A 7271-nucleotide genomic window follows, 5' to 3' on the forward strand; every position below is an offset into this window, starting at 1 on the left:
GAATGTCAGTTCCCAAAGATGAACTTTTAATTAAAAATAACTCTTGAATTATTCATTATTATAGAGGGTAGTTACATTTAATCAAAGAACACATTTTATAATTTTGTTATATCGTCGATACAACGTGAACGCGTACGTTTGTACGGTATTAAATAACTCTAGAGTCTCGGCAGCGAAATAACTTTCCATCAGCCGGAATTCAGATTCACGCCGCGTGCCAAATCTGAATTGGATTTAACACTTTGCACATTTGCAGTTTCAATTTTTATCACTCAAGGTATGAGGATTCGAGTAACACACGTGTAAAGAACGTATCATTCATCCTTCTGTGCAACCTTGTTGATACGAAAAAAGAGGACAAAAGAAAATATCCAAAACATTTTTGACAAAAGTTCCTTGATAAATTCTCATCCTCCTTCTTCTCGCTTCTTCTCGGAGTAAGTTGAAATCAATTAACGAAACAACGTAGATTAAAAATCTCGATGCGACATTCCCTTGCATCTTGTTACACGAGGATGATTTCATCGACGAGGAAATTGCGCGTACATGAAACTGTAGCTCCTTACACGCCAAGATTTCTATGAGAGACAACGATGATGTATGCCACTCGAATGATCCGCAATCTCCGACACATCAGTCTGATGATACGTTACCCATCGTTGCAACTTTGCACACACTCCTTTTGCCTTGCGTGTATTATTTTCGCCTTCGCGGCTGTGATTCATCGCTTATGAGTTCTCGTACCAGTTCTCGTAGCAGCCCTCCAGCCATTTCGAGTTTTCTCAACGGCTCTTCGCATCATATCCGAAGATTCACAGATGGCGAATTCGTCGAATCGCAGAACTACGAAGCGACGGGGTTATTAGAACGTCGAACCGTATTAAGACAGAGAACCTTGACCGGGGTTGGAAAATTAATGGATTCGATGGAACCAGGAGTCAGTGGGTTAATAGATCAACAGACTGGATCGAAAGGATAATCTGCGTCACCATCGAGTCCTCTGACACGATTCGTGACGCGACGAGTTAAAAACTCAACCTGACGAATCTATCATCGTTATTGTGGAAACTTGTACGTTTCCTAAAGCTCTTAAAACTTCCAGTCTCTACTCATTTTATCCCTTAGTTATTTTTTAGCCAACTTTCCCCATTTCGTTAGGACAACCGCGAAATTTATTTGAATAAAGTTGCTCGTCAGAACCGCGCGCCTGCACAAAATTCTCCGACGCTTAATTAAGATTTCGTTCGACCGACACTGACTCGACGCGAATCCGTCGGTAACGAAGATGAAGCTAATATAATCCTATGACCTTGCTCGAGGACGCCCCGTTCCCGAAGGAACGGGCGCAAAAAGGCAAAGGGAGAAGGGCCCTTTTGTTTAAGGACGGCGTTTACGCGCGTCGCGTTGCACTCTTCGTTTCCTTTATTTCCTTTTGTTCCCTCTCGTCCTACTGCTCCTTTCCTGCCACCTCGTTTAAATTATCATTCCGAGGAGCGAAGCTCTTTAGAATTCCACCTTACGTTCCTTCGAACGCTTTCGGCTTTAATTTTTCGCAAATAATTATCTCGGTTTGCAGCTGTTCCAACGCTTTCTGCCAACTTTACTACCCACCTGATTCTAACCTGTAAAGAACACTTCTCGAATGAAACGTTTTAAATTCTGTTCGATCGTTGAAGATGTAATAAGAAAATTAATCATCCAAATACTTACGCACGATAGCGTACGTTTCTCGAATTTGCTTGAAATTGCCATTTTCACAAAATTGCCTTTTCGCCAGTTGCCACTGAATCGCAGATTTTAATTCGTAGGTAACTATTATCTGAAAGCGACGTTAATCTTAAACCTTGGTTTCCAGTTCTTCTCAGACGATTCAAACCTTTCATTAATGACGCCCATTGGTCTCTGCGCTGCCTCTCCAATTAAGCTTTCGCCGATTCTCCTGCTGAAGTATTCGTTTCTCTCTTCGGGGTAGAGCGTTTCTCGATTGAGCCGATAAATAAATACGTGGACGCGGGGGTGGCGTGGATTTTTCGCGAACGAACGAAAAGACAAATCCAATCAGCGGTAATTGAGAAACGAAAGTAGTCGTTCGGCTATCAGAGGCTGTTCCCGATTCCTTCGATTCATCGGGAAAAGCTTTCAAGGTTGATTTTATTCCCGATACTCGGCGCGCCGCGGACTTTCTAGGCCGACGGGAAATTGAATTATCCAGTTTAACGACGGTCTCTGCGTGAGTTTTAAATGTTTCTCACCCCCGCGAGGGTTCGCAGTTTCGGCGATCGAAGGGAGATCGCCAAATCGCCATTATTGGTTGACGAAGCAGGCTACTGTCCATAAATACTTGGACACTTCGATCCATTTAACAATAACAGCGTGTGGATTTTAGTAAAATGCGAGAAAAATTAACGATGAATCTGTACTTAAGAGCAACTTATTACCTTTTCATGGAATCAGAAAACCAAATTCAAATTCATTACGAAATACAAAAAACATACCTGATTATTTACTATATATGCTGCTACATATATCGACTATTTAAGTATTACTGCTTGTATCAATGTCAGACGTTTCTCTATTATCATTCGAGAATGGAAAACCAAGCGACAGGTGCGATACAGATCCATCGTTATAGTTGCCAGGGAAAAAATTCGAGATTCGTTACACACACTCTTTATTCTTTCCCTTGTTCTTACTTTTCTATCTCGCCAGTTTCTTTCTCACTTTACATTCGTTTCTCTATTATTTTAGGCGATTTTTCTCCACCCGATTCATAATTTAAATAGGATATTTTGGAAAAAGTAAGCGAGTATTCGGATATTTTTGGGCGGTGGTGCAAGACGGTTAGCCTAGAGTCCGGAGCAACTGGCGTGGTCGAGCCGACGATAGCGTTGGATTTATTTTTACAGCCCCATTAATGTTACACGTTTTATCGAGGAGAGAGATTCTACTCGCGCGAAGAAAATCCTCCTATACGACCAGACGCTTGCCACTTCGTTTCTTTACGATCAACCAAGAAGATGAAGAAAAAAAAAGAATGAAGCGAGCCGCTCCTCGCCGTTTTAACGTTCTGCCGGTCCCGGCTCCGTTCTCCGTGGAATTTTATACACTTTGTGTAACGCGATCCTCCTCTCCTCCATCCTTACCCCACCAGCGGGGACGTAAAACCGACCCCTAGAAACTGGAAAATCGTCGGCTGGGCTCCTTCGGCGAAATTCCAGCCGGTTGATTGCTACTTGCCAGCTCGTCTTCATTTTTTTCCTTCGACGCAGGAATTCAAATTAAAGAAGACTACTTTAGTGTCAAATTCACTGTTCTTCTTTCTTCTTCCTCCGTGAACGGTTTGCTGCCTTTTATTGGATAAAATCGCGATACGAAGGGATGATCGATAGCATGGTGACAAAAAATCAGAGGGAAATAGAAGTATAGCTTCGACGATAACACAAAATTCGCAAGCTCGAGTGCATGGCCCCATTCCTGTTTCCAGAATGATCGATAACCGTTCGACGAAACATCCGGCGAAGCCAGCCACCGGAAGAGCCGGATGGAAGGTCGGAGTACGAACGTCGTCGAGATCTCGGCGGGGGTTCCGCCAGGATTTAGGGTCCAAGAGCTTCCCCGTAGTTCTGGCCCACCGAGGGTGGTCGAGGAGAACGAGAACGCCCCGTGGAAAATCCGGCAAAGGTTCGTTTCGACGTCTATTATGCTCCTTCTTATCAACCGTCGCGGAGGTTCCCGCGGGGATCCGAAACGGGTCCCCATTCAGCCTTTTTAAATCTGTTTAACCCATTACCTTAACGTCATTCTCTCGGGCTCTTGCCTCGCGATTTATTTTCCTCGTACTCGTTGCTCGTTGCATGCAATAGACTTGGTCGACGAGATTAAACGATCGTAAAAATCTTCGCCTTTTGATTGCCATTCGTAAACGAGCGAAATCCTGGAGAGGGAAAGTGGAAACAAAACTGGTAGCTCGACGCATTCGTTAGAGATTCCATTTTCGTTGTTACGCTCCGGACGTTATGCAAATTCATATTTTTATGAACGTACCGAAAGAAACGGAATCTAAATGGAAACTCGTTTCAACCCCAAAATATTATAACGAATTATTGTATAATTTTTTAGTGTATTTCATAATTCTTCTGGAATTTTAGAAATTTTCTACCGCCAAAAATGTTCGGCCCAAGATAGCAAAGAATACAACAGGGTTGATTGAAATTAGGCATTTTCTCCAATTTAGGAGATTCTCGAACGATAGGAAGATACGATCCTGTTCGAGCGAAAGAACACAGTAGGGTTGAGCAGAGAAACGAAACGAGGAAGAACGAGTCCAAACAGCCGTAAAGAATCTTTGGGACGTGGCTGGGTCGATTATTGGAAACGGTCGAGTGTCTCGATCTTGAGGTTGCTCGTAAATAAGAGAATTAAGGAAATATCGTGTGACAGTGCGTTACACAATGACACGGTGGGCAAGGAAAGAGTAGAGGCTGTTGAACAGAGCAGGATTCGCGCGATTGTAAAGCCGAGGAGGTATTGATCGTTACAACAGGGCGTCGTAGCCTGCGTAGCTGCAGAAGCCGTACACTTTACGACTTTACACGAGGGTAACAAGAGTTTGCATTAATAAACCGGTCTGTTCCCGTTGCCTCACCCCTCCAGGTGATCGTTTATGATCAGCCTGCAATCGATGCGCTCGGACGACATCAAAATCGTAAATCCGTGAATGGAACGCGTGGATCGACGCGGTTAAGGCGATTATTAACACTCCGCGAATGAACTCGTCCGTTCGACGCGTTTTATTTGCCGATAGCTGGGTTACGTATGTAATATACGGATTCCATTGAATTTTAATCTGAAACCATTGTTGCTGGGATTATTAAGCGGCCGAAGCGAGCCCGACGTGGGAACTTGCAATTAGCCCCGACGGCTTATCGAGTCACTGGAATAGCGTAACGGTAGTTTTACGCCTTATCGAAAGGAAGATTATGCAGATTTTGTGTAACATTTTCACTGTTCCTAATATTTGAATTTTTCACTTCGGAAACGATATGCTTCTAATTGGTTTCGTTATCAATCGCTCTTTGGGCGAACTAATTGTCAAAAGTCGACAAGTAATTACAACGATGTCCAAGAGTTCCCAAAAATTAATATTTAGTTTTAAATTACTTTTCGATTCTTGAAATTGAAAATCAATACGTACAGTTATATTAAATTATATGCAATACTTCGATGATTTTGACCGATGCTTTAGAAGCAAAGAGCTAACTTTAACAGACATAGCCACAAAATAAATTGTAAGACAAAGAATTAATGAAAATATCGGTAGAATTATTGAAACAATTCGAGTCGGTATAGGAAGCTCGATAACGTGGTAACTGGAACAAAACGTTAAAGAGGGTTGATCGAATGTGAGACGACAGACACGTATAGGAAATCCCTCTTTCCATTTGAATCGTTTAAAACCATTTGATCAAATTCTTGACCATTTCTCGTTATCGTTCGTGGAAAAGTCCAAGCATCCTATTACGGAAACAATATGATCCGCAAGGAGAGAAGTTGTTCGGTCAGGGTGGCAGCCGATCACTGCGGTCTATAAAGAAGCGACCAATAAATTACTCGCAAACGATCAAGTTGGAATGGTAGCACGATTATCCTGGCGTTTCCTTTTCGTTCGTTCCACTCCCAGCACGGTACAAATGACCATCGGCCCATAATTCCCGCATGACTGGATATGTCGACGTAACGTTGGTTCGATGGTGCGTGGCAGAGTCTCCCGGTCATCTCCCATGGGTGAACCCCGGCAGAGAGACCAAGAAGACGTTGTAACGGACGCAGAGGATACCCCGTCCGACTCGGTGATCCTCCGACCGTCTCTTTATATCACCGCGTTGACCCCCTAGAGGTACGTGACGCAGATGGAGGGACACAACCGCAATATCTTTATCCCTTCTCAGGGCTGGAAAACAGGCTGCCACTTCGCGACGTCCGGTAAATTTATATTTAATAGGATCGAAAGCGCGAGATCACTGGGCTACGGTCATCTCTCTGCGATAAAACGTGTCGTAGGCTTCTCGCAGGCTGCTTGTTTCAATAGAAATCGACTCGGGGAAATTGAATCGGCCCAACCCCTGTTACGTGCTCCTTTTCGCCCCCTTCTGACTTGCTCGTTATCGCTTTTAAGTTTTGATGACGCTGAGAGGACCCCTTCTTGTAATCGTTTAGTTCGACTCGGGTGGAACGTGGCGTAGAAGGGAAATTTCTTGTTCGTTCCTCCCTTCGGATTGACGAAATTGTTATACGGGTGGGAGGTTACGTGAATGGAACGAAGAAGATCAACGGTAGTTTCTTTCCTGGTATCGACTGAATTCGGGTATTCCCATTAAAGGATTCATTACGGAGGGTCGTGAAAAAGAAACGTTCGATGGTAACGCAATTAAATCCCCACCTTTCGGCCCGCATGTGGTTACACGGCGCCACGATCGAGGGCTGATTTGTTCCGGAGCCGTGAATATATACGATCGGACCGACAAAAGCGTGGCCATAAAAAAAATCTTATCGCATAGCAGCCCTTATCGCGTGAAAGACGGCACGTTTCGGGAATTCTGCGCGGCTTCAAGGAGGGGTTGTGTCAGTCCCTTAAGACCATAACGTTTATGTAGCCGCTGTAGCTGCCGCAAAAGGGACACGAGAGATACGGGGCCACGCGGTAACGAGAAAACGTGGCCGAGAACTTTCTAAAGAACGGCGACGCCGCGCCGCGGAGACGTCGACGATGCCGCCTGGCAAGTTCAGCAGGGGGTTGCTTACGAGGGTGGAGTTTATTTATTGTTTACGCGGGGATACGGGGCCGACTCCGCGGCGTTTATGCAGATACATCCCCTTAACATAACCATAACTAAATCGACCATTCGATAAGATGGACTGGATAAAGCTGGCCCACTTGTTACGCCTCCCCCGCCCGTCCCTTGCAAACGGAGACGGAGTCTCGTTTATCCCGGTCGAAACGTCGAATATCTATTACCCGGCTGTATCCCCGAGACTCTCTACAGGAAATTCGATCCAGATTATCTTCCATGTTTTCCTCTTTGCTTGGCCATCACCGCTCCTTTCTCCTACCCCTCCGGTCGAACTGAAACGCCATATCGAGATATGAAAAAGTTCCGGGGATACGTAGTTAAAATTACTTAAGTCGAACAAGGAAGGGAGAAAAGGAAACTGGGAAAGGCGAAACTACCTTTACCCGAATCTCCCAAAGTAGAGCGGTTCGCGTGTTTCCC

The sequence above is a fragment of the Bombus vosnesenskii genome, unplaced genomic scaffold (genome assembly GCF_011952255.1).
Source record: "Bombus vosnesenskii isolate JDL3184/JDL3185 unplaced genomic scaffold, Bvos_JDL3184-5_v1.1 scf7180000014579, whole genome shotgun sequence".
Classification (NCBI taxonomy): Eukaryota; Metazoa; Arthropoda; class Insecta; order Hymenoptera; family Apidae; genus Bombus; species Bombus vosnesenskii.